We start from the raw sequence: 16,293 nt of genomic DNA on the forward strand, positions 1-16,293 counted from the left end.
CAGTGCATGTATAAACAAAACAAACAAACCAGCAAACAAATAAATAAAGCATGCCTCTATTTAAAAAAAAAAAAAAAAAGAAATTCAGTGAATCAACTGTATCAAGTGAGAATCCCTTAAGTCTTCCTGGATGAGACTTCAAGTTCTGTATCCCCAAGTCATTAAATGTTGGTGGAGACTAAAGCCCCCCAAACTCCATTCCTTGTGTTTTTTTCCCCAATGCAATACCCCTAAAGTTAGCATTTTCCTCCAATATCCTGTCCAGTATCCCTTAACACGTTGTTTCTATTGCAATTTGGCCCTTATATATGAGTGATTTTCTATATGTCTGTTTCCCTGCCAAGTTTACAAGTTTCTTGAGTGCAGGGACAATGTTTTACCATATTTGTGTCTCCCAGCATTCAGGCAAGACATGTCATGTGGCCAGGCCTCTTTGCTTATTTTCTTCCTTTCCCCATTATGTGTCAGGCATTAAGCTACCCATCTTCAAAATTTAGTGGAAAAAAACCTGCAGATACTGATAACAAAGTGCTTTACACAGAAAAGTATAGAGGTGAGTGTAGGGTTGCAGGGGAGGCTGAGAATGTAAGGCTCAGTAAAGGCTGATAAATTGAGCCAGGCCAAGAAGGAGCAGGGAGGGGGCATTCCAGGCAAAGTAGGTAACACTACGAAAGTAGCTGCATGTGTAAGAGAGAGGAGGCGGAGAAGGGAGAGAGGAGAGAGGATGTGTGGTACTGTAATAGATTAGCGTGTCTAAAGAAATTTTCACTTTGACTATGACACCAATGGGTAGGAGTAAGGGAGGAGTATGAGTGCTGGAGTCAGACTGCCTGCTTGGTCCAAATCCCAGCTCTGTCATTTACCAGCTATGTAAGTGAGAAAATTATATAAACACTTGAGCCTCTGATCCTAGTTTGCTAATGGGATAATAATAACCCCTACCTTTTGGGACTTTTATGATAGATAATTTAATATTTATAAAGCTCAGAACAGTGCCTGTCATATAGTATATACTCAATAAAGAGTAGCTGTTGTGACCCCATTGTTCTCTTTCATTCCCCCCTTTCACTCCATTCCAAACAAGTCTTACTGATTGTGCCTCTAAAACAAATACTTAAAGCATCTTCCGTTGTACAATCTCTGCCTGCAGAGTCTCCACCTTGGATCAAAAACTATTTCTTTCCTGGATTGTTGCAGTGGTCTCCTAACTGGTCTCCCTGCTTCCGCTTTTACTCTACCCCAGTTTTATCAACTGGTAAATCAAGTGTCCCTCCACTTAAAAAATCTTGGTGCTTCATCACGCATCACACCAATCATTTATAATCCTCCTTATCATGACCCTAAAAGATTTTAAATAAACTGGTTCCTTCCTACTCTCTAATCACATGCCCCACTATGTTCACCCTTTAGCTGCCGTGAACTTATGACATGTTTGCTAGGAGCTTTGCACCTGCTGTTTCCTCCACTTCCCCACTTCTTAACCTATTTGCTTCCTTCTCATCTTCGAGAACCTAGCTCAAGAAATTTGAGAGACCCAACTAAAGTAACAACCATCCTGCTTGCTTGTAAATTGATGGCCTTTGTTTCTTTGTTTCTACTGTTTTGTATTTCTATTCCCAGACCTCCTGTAAATCTTTTTCTTGGCTATAGTCTCAGGGACTTTAATAGCAAACCTCTTCTCCTAACATAATCAATTATTTATTGAATTGATATTGAATGAATTAGTAGAGAGTAGGGAAATAGGGGTAATGCTACAAAAATTAAAATACCAGGGGCCAATTAATATGTTTTTGCTGTAATCCAGAGAAATGATGTGACCCTGGCAGTGGTTTTTAACCTTATCTGTGTATTGGAATCGCCTGAATAGTTTTTTTTGTATTTATGTCGGAGCACCACTCTCAGAGATTCTTATCTTATTAACGGGTATAGCCTAGGCACCAGGATTTTTAAAAGCTCTGTAAGGGCTTCTAGAACACAGCCAAAGTTGAAACCACTGCCCTAAAAGTATAAGGGAGATATAGAAGAGTGAGTACAGGAATATTTAAGATGTACAATATAATAAGCAGGACTTGGTGATTAGTTATGAGTCAGAGTGAATGAAAGGATGGTAAGAGAACTAGTGATGAACCTTCAGTTTCTGGCTTGGGCCTGGGTGAACGAGAAAGACAAATTTTGAGGAAAAGATAAATTCTGTCTTGGACCCACTGAGTTTGAGGTGCTCGTGGGAGTGCATGTAGATGTTCAATAGATTTTTCTCAATATGACTTATGTTGCCTTAATGAAAGGTAGGAGGTCACTCTAGTTTCCAACAAGACAAGAGAAAGGCATCTCTGGAAAATATGACAATTGTACCGAATGCGAGACAATTCTTACTCTGCTCAACCTTGACTGAAAAATCTCTTCCAACCCCGCCCTGTTTGTTTTGAAATGTTGTTTAATATGCTGAGATATTTTTAAGAAGGATTATCTATGGGTCCTGTTATACACAGACACTAATTTACTATTTTTGCACAAACTAGGTTTGAAGTATCCTATCGATCAAATTGTTGACAGCCTTCAGATAGCATTTAATGAAATACAGAACTTGCAAGAACTGAAAATAAACTAGTCATCATTACATCCTTTCATTTCTGGTTAAAGATACTTAGATCTAAACTGCCTAGGCTTAATTTTCTAATTGGTAAACATTTGCTGGGTTGCTGAAGACACTAAGTACAGTCAGAAAGACCACGGCTCTTTGGTTTGTTTCTAATTTAGACAGACACACCAAAACAAGAATTGAAAGAGTGATATATTTAGTTTAAGCAACAAATGGTGAATGGACATTCTGTCCAGTATGCATCACATCCCGTGTCTCAGTATTCCATGAAAGAGTGAAATGCACTGAATCTTGAAATGCACTAGAAGGGATTGGACCTGGTCTGGACCCAATTATGTTTATTCAACTGAGAAAAACCGATAACAAGTTATGTTCGGGTTAAAAATTCAAAGGTAGTTATGAGTGGCTTAGAGATCATGAAGGGATGGGACAGACAACGCTGGAGAAAGTAATTCAGAATGCATCAATAAGGCCTGAAATAAGAATTCTGATTGTCTTGTGGGATAAGAGGGGGAGATGTGCGTGAAAATCTTCTCTGAACCCTCATATAAAGGCGTTAAATTGTGGTAGCGTCGTTCCTAGCAGCCAGGGCAGCAGACTGAGGTCTATTAACTCTAAAGGAGGAAGGCTAGGGGGACGCTTGGGGGCGGGGGGAAGGTGGGGAACGTCAGAAACTGAAACGCCCCGGCCCTGCTCCCCCTGGGGCTGCCAATGGGGCAGGTGACCCGAGAGCGCACAAAGGAATGCATGGCAGGGGCACCGCCCAAAGCCAGGATCCCCAAGCCCGGAATCTCCCTTCACCTCAGGAGCACCACCAGCCATGGCCACCCGTGTCGGAAGACACCTGCCCTACAGCGCGGCCCGCGCCGGGGAAGTCCTGCGGGTAGGCGGGTCGGATCACGGCCGACTAACCCCCTCACCCCCAGGGGACCGAAGCCGGGCCACGCTCCGGGGAACACGGGGAGCAGCCTGCGCCCAGTAGAGCTGGCGCCGAGCGAACGCCCGCGTCCCAGAGCCTCCCGCGGCGGACCGGGTCGGCGTGACGCCATGACGCACGGCGCGCGGGCGGGGCGGCCGGGAGGGCCGGGCCAGGGCGAGGCGGGGCGGGGCGGGGCGGGGCGGGGCGGGGCGGGGCGGGGCGGGGGCCGGAGGAAGGAGTGGGAGGGGGGCGGGGACAGCGGGGGCTGAGCGAGGGGAGAATGGCAGTTGCGGCGCCGGTTCCCGGGAACAGCCGTCAAGACAGAACTGCGGAGGAGGAGTTCGCGCGAGCCGCCGTCTGGACCCCTCCTCTCCGTTCTCCCCGCCCCAGCTGAGGAGCGCCCCGGCGGGTCTGAAGGACCCTCCCTCGGACTTCCTTCGGCTCCCGCCGCCGCCGCGGGGACATGGGCCTACTCGCCCGCCGCCGCCCCGCGGAGCTGAAGGTACGCGCGGGCGCCGGGCGGCGGGAGGGCGGGGGCGGCTCCCGTGCCCGAGCCCGGCTCCCTGGCGCGGCCTGGACCCCGCGCCGCTCCGCGGGGCTGAAACGGGCTGAGTCCACGGAAAGGCGCCCCCTCTCGTGCTCGGCGGCGGCGGCGGCTGGGGCCGTGGCCGGCGCGGAGGGTCAGGCCTCGGGCTGGTTCCGCGCCGCCCGCCCGGCCCGGCCCGGCCCGGCCCGGCCGCTGGCGCCCCCTGGGCGCGCGAGCCCAGCGGAGCGCGGGATCCGCCCCGAGTCCCGTGCGCCGGGCCCGGGCCGTCTGCGGAGCCGGGGGCCGACCGGCGGGGCTGGGACCGGCCGAGGCGGCGCTGCGCTCGGGCTCGGCTTCCCCGGCCCCCGGAGCGGGTGACATCGCGGGCGGCGGGGGCGGAGCGCGTTCCTGACGGGGAAACCCGCTGTAACGGGACCGATTTCCGGACCTCGCTGCACATTCGGAACCGGGACCAGTGTTCCCCCGCCCGGCGGCCGGGGACAAGGGCGGCGCGCACTGGGGAAGGGTCGTCGCCAGAACGGCCGTTCCAAATCAGAAACGCGCACGAAAAATGGAGTAGGCTTGGGGGTGACAGTAAGCGTTATTGGGGGGTCTTCCAGCATTGTCTTTCTCACGCTTCATCTCGCCTTCGCGCAGTAAGTGATGCCCCTGTTTTAATTTCCGGTTTTTCTTAATTCTGGGTTCATCTCTGCCCTGGTCTTTCCCTCCCCATTTCCACTAATGGGAAAAAGAAAAAAGAAGTTTAGGGTTCGTTAACCCCACAGCAAGAGCAGTAAATGAAAGAGGAGAGAGTGTGTTTAAGGCTATATATGGGAGAAAGAAAGGTCTTAATTTTTTTTTTTTTCCCATTGGCCTCTGAAGGTAGACACACACGAATGATACTTTGTCCTGGTTACTATTTACTATTCAAAATGTTGCGGAATGTTCTGTGAGCAGAAGGGTTGAGGTTGGAAAGGAGAATGTGCAAGTACTAACCGCTGCCGTTTTCAAACCCAGGTGTCGGCTGTAAATGCCAGTTTTAAATGTTAGTAAACAGTGGAGGCATAATGCAGTCCTTTCCCCTGGCCGTTACCTTAAGATATTTATGGCCTTCCCTTTTTACTCCTTTTTTGTTTTGTTTTGTTTTTTTAAAGACAGAACGTGACTTTCTATTGTTGTAGGTTTTTTTTCTTACTTCTTTTAACCTAGATTTTTTGACCGTTTGGTTCTATGAAGTCTGACCGCTCCTAAATTTCATTTTCGGTTTTGCCATTACCTTTCTTAAAGCGCATCTTCCCACTTCTGTTTATAATTCAAGTAATTACCATATTTGTCTGTTTGTGCTTCCTTCACACCCAGCTGTCTGAATTGCGTTAAAATGTAAATACGTCTATTGGAAAATGGCGATGATGTATTCTTAACTCTTATTTTCAAATGTTCTTTCCTTGTTACATGCAATTCCATGGGATGGTAAAGGTTTAGAATTAATTCTCAGGACTTAAAAAAAAAAATGTGCAACAACAGCAGCCCAAAAAACCCCACCCCTTTTTATTTGTTTAATTTCTTTTTTAATAATGGAAGCTTATATCTGAGGTTTTTGTATAACTGATGCTTAAATTTCATGTGTACAAGGAAACGATTTTAATGTTATGGAAAGGTGTCCTTTTCAGGAAAAAATATATTTGGCAACTAATTTTAGTGTATTTTTTCAATACCTCTGACTTCCAGAAGGATTCCAGTGATCCTTTTCAAACTGCAACATTATTTTAAGAGTTGAAACACAACCCGATTCTAGTCTTCAAATAGTACTACTTGGAAATATTACTGTTTGATTTGGGGAATGCCTCAGTAGATCATTAGAGTTTTTATATGTAAAGACTGTCCACATTACTGCCATTTAACCGGTGTTGGAATTTCTTTTTTAATTTTGGTGGTAATTTGTAGAATTTGGGTAGCTATTACTTGACTAAATAAAACTATTTTTTTTCTACCTACATATGACAAATACTAAGTTTAGTATCTGTTTATAAGGATATGTAGCATCTTAGTGAAAGATAAATGCACTAACCAAATCTAAACATAGGTGAAGTCATAAAGTAATATTTTTGCAGTTGTCAGTGTAAGACATTGGGTTACCTCATCTTAATGTGGGATTAGATTGAAAGTTGTTGTTTGTTCTTATGGGGTTGTTAAATGAAATTAAATATAGGTAATTTGAAGCAAACTTTTAACATTTGTAAGAATCTTGTGTATAGGATAGATTCTGATTTTTACCTTAAATACATTTAATCACAGAAATTATTTTTGATCATACCCCTTTTACATTTTTATTTTTAATCTGAAGGGCATTGAGAAGTGAGCTTTCCAAGGAGGGAGAGAGAAGACAAATATTTGTGGTAACACATAAAAATCCCTAGTTAAGTGTAAGCACACAGTAAGATGAAGATAAATTTGTTGCATTTACACTAAATTACCTCCTTATGGTTTTTCTCAACACAAGTTTTTGAAGAAATCCTAGAAAATTGTTATTGTTTCTCTCAAAAGACAGTTGATTGTCAAATACAAGCTAGTTTTGTCATAAGTCATACTCTTTATCATTTCAGGCCCATGCAATTAGGCCATTTGTGGATGAAGACCAAAGAAAAGTTGAATTTCTGAATTTGTGTATTTGATTGTATATGCATTGTATTTGGCAAACTAGGACATCGTGACTTCAGCAATTTAATGAAAGTCCAAAAGGATCAAATATGAAGTACTTTACCTTAGATAAAGGAAAATTTAGGTGAATTTTCCCCCCTCCAATCAAGCCTTTTTTTTTTTTTTTAAATGAAAAGATCGTTCTTTGACAGAGACAAATAACCATGTATATAGCTACATCAACAACTAAAGACTGAGGAATAATATTCCTTTACTTAAATACATCTGTATTTCAGATGGTGGTAGACTTCAGCCAAAAAAAAGACAATGAAATCATTTTGGTGTTTAAAACTTGGGTGTTTCATTTGTTTCTCAATAGTACAGTAATACTTCGTGTACTGAAAAGGGAAAAATTAACACTTGTTGATAAAGTAGTTTTTGCTTGTTTTTTTCTCTTTAGGCTGTCAGTAAGGCCTAAACAGTTATTTTGTTTATTGATATTTTCTTGAAAGCTATATATACCTTTAGCCTTTAAAACATTATATATTCTTGTCCTGTTGATACTATTTATTTTGTTTTTAAAATCATTTTGCAGATTTTACTTTGTTTTAGAAATCTTATTTGGGAGTTTTTTTGTTTGTTTGTTTGTTTGTTTTTTTTTTTAATGTGAAAGCCTCAGAACTAAGCTAATGTTTAATCCTCAAGTAAGTTTGTGCATTGAATTAGGAGACAAAATTCTGCTCAGCAATAACCTTTTTTGTTTGTTTGAGCTGACAACTTCATTTCAGTCCACAAGAAAGTTCAAAACACAGTCTTGAGCCCCCAGAACTGATGTTGGCCCCTTAAAATTGTGTACACTTAACAGTTTTTTCAACCTCTGTCCTCATCTGAAGACCCCTGAAAGTATAAATAGCTCTTCTGTAATGTGAAGAGCAGGCAGGTTGCCAGTTGAGGAGACACTCTGGTAGAGGTAAGCCATAAGGAAGGAACTAAGTAGTTAGAGAAAAGAAGAAACCAGAAGAAGCTGTTAGGAATGTGATAGTGTTAGACTTCTGAGTACATATTATATGGCATAATAATTTAAATAATTATCACAAAAATAGACAGTGTATGACTCTTATAATATATATTCCATGATCTCAAAGTCAGGTATAGGCATTTGCTCCCCCAAATGGTAAAAATATTCTAAATTAAATTGTTCTTATCACAGATGAGGTGATATAGGTGAAATGTGCAAAGTATAGCAGATAATTTAAACTCTGTATGGCAAGAACTGTTCTCTTTGTTTACTCCCAAGATCTCAGCACTTAGCATAAAGCCTAACAATAATGGGTGGTGAATAAGCATCTGCTAATTGAATACAGTATGTATAACATAAGGCCTCTATTTTATAACTTTTTCTACACCCAGGTTATCTAGTAGTAATATAGTGTGAATTGCAAATGTAATTTAAGATTTTCTGTTAGTCATGTTAAAAAGGTAAATAGAAACAAGTGAAATTAATTTTCATTATATAGTTTATGTAACCCAGCTTATCCAAAGTATTATGTCAATATGTTTGAATGAGTGACTTTACATTCTTCATAGTAAGTTTTGATCCAGTATGTGTTTATACTGGACAATGTTACTCTTGGGGCACTTTGTATGACATTTGTTCTTTTCCACAGAAATTCTTACCTTTTTGATAATTTTTCTTTGATTAATGTTTTTTGAGATGACATGCAGAACCACATATGGAATTGAACTAAGTTGAAGTAAAAGTGAGGATACCTGACATCAGCTCTCCTTCAAGTGAAAGTGCGCCCACTCTCTCCCTGTGTATAAAGTGAGGCAAAATATGCTATCATCTTTTTCATTAAACTAATATAAATTATGTTTTTTGAAACACTGAACTGCTTGGAAGGACTGTTAATAAAAGAGATTTTTCACTATTAGTAACTTGTCATAGAAGTCTCAATATAAAAAAAGAAAGAGACTACTGCACATAGAGGGTCCTATTACCTCCCACACTGGCATCAGTTACAAGGAGTAAATCAATAAAAATGTTTGTAACATCAAGAGGGTGAGTAGGTTACTTCCAGCACCAGATTTAAACCTCTAATCTATTTTAAGTATTGCCTGAGCTAAATTATGCTTCAGTTTTGTTTGTATAAGTAACAGAACTTCTTTTATAGATATTCTTGAGTCAAAATCATGAAATAAGGTTTTTTGGAAAGAGGTGAGGGCATGGGGACTGGTAAGTGTGTGTTAGTAGAAAAAGTAAAATAATTATTTAGAAAACCTATCCCCACAGGATGTGTGATACATAGTACAATGACTAATTCTTTTATCCAAACCAAGGAGTGGCAGTAGTTACTTGTTAAGCAGTTACAGACAAATCAAATACATAGTCAAATCAAATAGATGTCTCCTTATAGTTATTCCTTTAATTAAAAAAAACCCTGCTTTTTATTATGGATGAATATTAAATATGCCTTGACTTTTTGCATAAATGTAGCATACTTTATTGATGTCCTTAGATATAGTCATATCCTAATCTTTTATTATGGAAAAAGGGTCTTTGCAAATGTAATTGAATTAATGATCTTGAGATGAGATTATCCTCAATTTTCTGAGTGAGTACAAAATCCAATGACAAGTTGTCCTTATAAGGGAAAAGCTGAGGAAGGTTGCAGACACACAGAAAGAGGAGGAAATGTGACCACAGAGCCAGAGATCACAGTGATGTAGCCATAAGCCAAGCAATCCATGTAGTCACCAGAAGCTGGAAGAGTTAACCAACTCTCCCTTGCAACCCCAAAAGGAACTGTTTTTTTCTTGGATTTTGGACTTTCAGCCTGCAGAACTATGAGAAATTAAATTTCTGTTGTCTTAAGCTACCCACTTTGTGGTAATTTGTTACAGCAGCCACAGGAAACTAATATACAGTGAAAAGTCTCCAGTAAGCCAAATATCTATGCTTATCTTTGTTTTATATCCTGGATTGAAACTATCAGACTAGACAGCCTTTCCTTTAGAACTTTAATCCTTTAGTGGAAATATCAGAGGAAGTGTCTTAGTACTCTCAAGTCTCAGCAGGCCTAGATTGTATCTTCTAAGATTGTTACTTTCTCTCTGTTACTCCTTTGCTCCTCCCAATTTACCCCCTTTGTACTTTTTAAGGTATAGTTTATATTGATGGAGATAGACCAACAGGTTTTATAATTCTTGAAAGGTTCCCCTTCCACCTTTTCTAGCTCCTTCACTGTTTCCTCTTCTTTCCTCTAACTGTTGAAATGCCACAGTGCTCAGTCCTTATCCTTCTGTAGTTAATACCTTAGTGACTACATTTGTGCTTATGATTTTACACACCATGCAAATAACAATTTCTAAATTTATTTCTCTAGGTCAGACTTTTTCCCTTAACGCCAAATAGATATGTGGATATATATCCCCACCTGAGATTAAAAAAAAAAAAAAAAAAGATATCTCAAACTTCACTATTTGAAAATTAACTCTTGTTCTTAGCTCCTTCCTAAAACTTGTTCTTTTCACATTGCTTCTCCATGGCAGTCAACACCTTCAGCCTTCTGGTTAATCAGACCAAAATCCTCTTGGAATCCATTAGGAAATCCTACAAGTTCTACCTTCAAAACATGTGTCAAAACATATCCTTATTACCACCACTGATTGTCATCTCTCACCTAGATTATTGAAAACAGCCTTTAAGCTGTTTTCCATGCTACTAGTCTTACTCTCCTTCCCATTCTGTCCTTTTTTTTTTTTTAAGATTTATTTATTTATGCATACAAGAGCTGGGGTACAGGCCAGAGATTGGGGCCAGGGGAGGGTAGTGGTGGTGAGAGAATTCACCAGAGACAGAGCAGGGAGCAGAACAGGCAGACTGATTTAAATACACTGCAGAGGCGAACAGCAGGCAAGACCAGAGAGGTCTGCCATGCCATGTGGGTTGCTCCCTGGCTGGCCGGGGATCAAACTTGTGCTGCAGAGGCTGCGGATTGCTTCATAGTGTGGTGTTCAACCCCTTGCGCCACCAGGGAGGTTCCCCCCCCCATTCTATTCTTAACACCAGAATTACCCTTTTAAAATACCAGTTTCTAGGCTGTCTTTTTTTAGAGGTCCCCAAAATGTCCCCATCTCACTTAGAATAAAAGCCAGAATTCTTTTTTTTTATTTTTATTTTTTTTTATTTTCTTGAGAATAAAAGCCAGAATTCTTAACTGTGGCCTCTATAAAGACTTACACAACCTGGTCACATTACTTTCTGCCCTGTCTTCTATTCTTTCCCTTTTTGGCCACATTCTGCCCTCTTGGCTGTTCAGGCGCATGCCTACTTTAGGGTCTTTGCAATGAATGTTCCCTCTGCTTTGCATGCTTTTTCCCCCAGATCTCCACATGACTCACACTCCCTTACTTCATTCAGGTCTTTGGTTAAATATCATCTGTTCAGTGAGCTCTGATCATCCTTTTAAAAAATAATCAGCACATCATATATACGCAGTCTTGATCTTCGTAACTCTCTTTAACCTTTTTTCCACATTCTAGCAAAGAATCATAGCATTTAGATGAAGTATTTAGAATCTTGTAAACTAATATATAAAAGCACAAGGTAATTTTTAGTAGTGTATTTGTATTGATGCAGAATGATTTGTGGCTATAAGATAGGAGTTGGGCCTTGAAACAGAGTAGAACTTTAGATAAACAGAGAAGATGGAGAAGAGTATTCCAGGCAGAGACAAAGGCATAGGAAAACTCAAGTAGGTGAAACTATGTTTTGTTGATATGTTTAATAAATAGATCATTAAATTTAATAAATAGATCATTAAGTTGTATCTAGCCATATTTAAATTTGAGAGGCTGTCATTTGCAACTCTCTTATAGGAGAGATTACAAGATATTTCCATTTCTCACTGCCTTAGAAACCTTTAACACAAGAGGAAAAGCAAAGCTCAAAAAAGTGTCGTTTTAGGCATTTTCTCTAGCTCTTATTTACCAGTATTGGTTCTGAAGTTATACACAGTGAGCTAAATGAATGTTCTCTACATTAGAGAACTAATTAGATAACTAGTGATTCCTTTTTGTACTACTTACATTGCCTGCTCTTTATGGTGTTGGAAAACCATTGTCACTATGAAAAGTAGTGTTGTCAAAGTATATATAGCCTGTTAGAAAGCTTTAATATGGATTTTGATAAATATTTGTATAGATTATGGTATTATATATGCCTGAATATAAAATCAAGGTATTTTTCCTTTTAAAATTTTGCAATGGAAAGAGGGAGTGACTTTATTATAATCTAGATCCTAGCAAAGTCACTCATAGTATTGTTTGGGGACATTGTCTGAAATGACTTGATTGTTCAGTGTTTGGTTTTGATCCACTGGAATGGAAGTTCGACAAGACAGAGACCTTGTCTCTTTTGTTCACTATTGTCTACCACGTAGAAGAGTATCTAGTTATATGATAGGCACTGATCATATTTGAGGAAAGAATAAATGAATTAATTTTTATGCATGTTACTTGTCATGAAAAGGCAAGGAGCTTAACAAATTTAGCTATTCCTAGTTGTTACAGGTGCAGTATTGGATAACTCAAGAATATCTTTTAATGATTTTTTTTAATACAGTACAGTAATTGGTTATATTTTAGAGCTAGCAAATGCATACTTAAACTTAGGCTAAAATTTCCTGTGACAGCATCATATACAAATTCCAGAATATATATGGTATCTCAGAGCCTACATGAAGACAGCCTTTGGAAAATTGCCAAATGTTTTCCCCCAAATTTTCCTCCTGAGGAAAAATCCATGCATCACAGGGAAGCCGGAAATCAAACTGGAAGCCAGAATCTTACTGGTTCAGGGAGTGAGGGCATGGAGTTTGGGACTGCCAGAGTTGGAGGAAATTGAGTAGATAAATCCCAGAAAGGAGGGAGTTATGGTAGCATTACCCTAAAGTTTATGAATAAACTACCCTCAGATACCTAGATGACCCCTGAGCTGTATATGGGAAATCCCCAGAAGCTCAATGGAAAAAAACAGCAGTTAAAAGCTGAAAATACTGGCTAGAAATTTCAGCTACAAAGTACAGAATTGTGTTTGATTTTCACCAAATTGTACTTTCTATAACCTCCTCCTGAAAATGAATAAATAAATAAATAATGCTAAACCTGTACAAGTGGAACTTTATTAGCCAGTGGTTTAACAGCCAGTTTTATTTCTCTTAAAAACTCTACAATATAACATCCATAATGTCCAATTTATAATAAACAATTTGTAGGCATGTGAAAAATCAGGAAAATGTAACTGAATGTCAAGACCCATCTCCCCCATGTTAGCAGACCTCCTCCCCTCAAATGAACAGACTTTTAAAGCAACTATAATATTTTCAAGGACTGAAAGGGAGAAGCATGATCATAACTGAACAAATGGGTAATCTCAGAGGAGAAATAGAAACTGAGAAATAATTATGAGTTCTAGAAATGGAAAGTACAGTATCTGAAAAGTTCACTAAATGCATTTAACAGATTAGAGATGACAGAGGAAAAAAGTTGGTGAACTTGTAGATCAAATTGCCTATGTAAAAAATGAGGAAAATGATTATAAGAATGAACCGGGCCTCAATGGCTAAGGGGACAGTATTAAACTGTCTAACATAGATGACAGAAAGAGAGATCAGATACAGTATGGTAAAAAAAGAAAAAAAAAATAAGGAAGTACAGTCATGTGTTGCTGAATGATGGGAACAAATTCTGAGAAGTGTCTCATTAGTGGCCAAAATTAGTGCTCTGTAGAAACTGCTGGGAATTCTATGAATTCATTCCTTCCTCACTCAAAAAAAAAAAAACAAAAAACTTCCAACAGTGATGGTAAATATTGTCATATACTTTTATCACATGGCATGCTTTGGAGGTGCCATACATCTAGATGTCATAGATCAGGTAAATACATTAAAATTAGAATATAGATACTCTGTGCTCTTATATTTAATATAAAGCACAAAATTATTGGATTTTCTCCTTAGCTTTTTTGAGAAGTAACAGAAGCAACCTAGTTTCATCTGAACAGAGGCAAAAAAAATTCAAGTGTAGTGGAATTTTCTCTTGGAAAGTAATTTATTTATTGTTTGCTACCTTTTTTGCCTGCTTTCTACATTTTCAGTATACCCTGTTATGAGTCTTAAATCATTTAGGCAGGTGGATGTCTGTTAGATGCTACTAAAATTTTTTTGGGTAGGAGAGGTTTATTGGTGGGATATTTTAAATCTTCAGTTCTTGAAGTTGTGTAGTGTCAAGATATTTAAGATGTTTTATTTATCAATTAGCTCTGTGGGATAAAGGGTTTTTTTTTCCCCACAGTTTAAAAAACTAGATATAACAACATTGTATCATTTAATAAGGATCACACAGCAATAGCATATACCAAAAGTAAGATATAAACAGAATCCTCAGTTCCTCACTTCCACTTACATGTTTTTGGTATCAAAATTTATTTAACCAGTGTTTATTAGGCACCTGCTATAAGTTATTTATTGTGTGAGGTAATAGGATGCAAAATTTGACATACATTTCATTTCAGTTAACACTCTATGCCAGGTTTTATTAGGTACTTTTAGCACATGTCAATATCATTTTATTTTCATGACATCTGTTTGACATGAATAGTATCATCCATATTTTGTAGTGGAGATAACAGACTCAAATGTATCTTAGCTAGTATTTTATAGCTAAAATTAGTTCAACCAGCTCTTGGCTCCCAAATTCTCTTTGTATACAGCCAGTGTTGGATATTTTTTATTTGTCACTTTTCTGCCTTTCTGTACCCCCAGATGGTTGACCTTTAAGGGCTCCCTTGTTAGCTTCTCATTGGGTTTAGCCAGTGTGAGACAATGGAAAGCCAAAGGACAGAGAAGATATTTATTCCTCAGGCTGCTATTGGGCAACTCCTTCTAGTAATTGCTCCCTATCTACTCCTTCAGTCCAAACGGTGGCAATGGCTCCTGAGTACTTTGCCACTTTTGTTGGTTCTTTGACCTTGCCCTTCATTTCCTCTTTGAGAACACTTTGGTTTTTTGTAGTACACTGACAAAGCTTTTCTTAAAACATGCTAATATTTACATGAATTTGAGCTTTCTGACTGTCCTTATCTAACCTATGTATATGAGTATTTAAAATTTATAACACATTTTCATTTAAAGCAGTATTGCAAATACAAGGTTATATGTTTCAACTGGAATGCTCAACCACTGTGATTTTTACAAAGTTTTAAAAATAGCATCAATGCAAAGTTACCTGCACTTTTACTAAATCTTGGTCCACAAAGCTTTGTGACATTGTGGAAATACCTTTGTTTTTCGCTATCCCTATTTCTTAATTCCTAACACATTCCTCAAGAGGTAGAAAGGAAAGAAGACTTTTGAGCAATATAAGCACTAAGGAAGTTAGGTAAGTAGGTTAAGGTCATTGTCCTTCTCAGTACCAACTTTAAGTGCTGTTTTTCAATAGAATTACCTAAAAAGGTCATGAATGGGGCTTCTGTGCCAGCAATAAAACCAATTATCCAACCATTTCCTTCAGGAGGATAAAAGTGTCTAGCAGTAGTTGGCAGCATGTCTTAGCTACTTGTTGGAGTTGTACTAGACTGGGAAAAAAGGAAAGAGAAACAGTTCTCGTGATGTCATTAGCTGATGAGTGGAATTCTTGTGACGTGGGTGTTAGAGAAAGTGTCTTCTTTATGATTTATGGATACTCAGTTGGAAGTATACAGTTAGGGGTCTACTTGTATTTTACTATTCTGTTTCCGTAACTAAATTCTTTTAGCATCTTTTTTTTGGGGGGTGGAATATATTCCCAATAAGCCAATAACTATAACATCATGGAGGCCAACCTAACTTATCTTTTTCTCTTCACGGTATCAATGTATTATATAGCTTCATATAGAGAAATACTAAATTTTTAGAATTCAAATTTGTTTATCTTTCTTTGAGGTATGTTTTAGAAGTTTCTAAGTATAATGACCATATGTTATAGTTTTGCCCCTTTATCCTAGTTTAAAATGTTAATAGCACTGCCTTTTACTCTTACAAAGTACTCATTTGGATAATAAATTATATGGTTATCAAATTTCTTATACATGCATATTTTGAAAAATACTCTGGGTGATACCAGATAAGCACATTGACTAAACATTTTTAAGTGATAAATTCTTAGGACAAGCTCCTTAAGATTGCAGTTCTGTTCTATGATATGAGTATTTGAACGCCACATACAGAAAGCATTTTTAAATGGAGAAAATAAAACATAAGGAAAATAAAATACATAGGATTTTAACAAAACCTACCACTACACTATATATAGTTCTCTCAAAATTAAGGGTAAATAATGGGAAAATATAAACTGATGGATATGAATAAAGTCTGCCTGAATGAAAGGTTTTTCTAAATTTAGTCTTGGAAAATCAGTATGACTTTCTGAAATATATGTCTGGATATGAACTCAGAAAGCAGTTTTCTTCTCTGTCCTTTAATTGTGGTATAACTATCATGAGAGTGTGGGCTAATGATTTACCACAGAATGAAAATGCATTTGTAACCAGTACACATGGCAGGGTTCCCT

Source organism: Talpa europaea (genome assembly GCF_964194135.1).
Source record: "Talpa europaea genome assembly, chromosome: 3".
NCBI classification, from domain to species: Eukaryota; Metazoa; Chordata; class Mammalia; order Eulipotyphla; family Talpidae; genus Talpa; species Talpa europaea.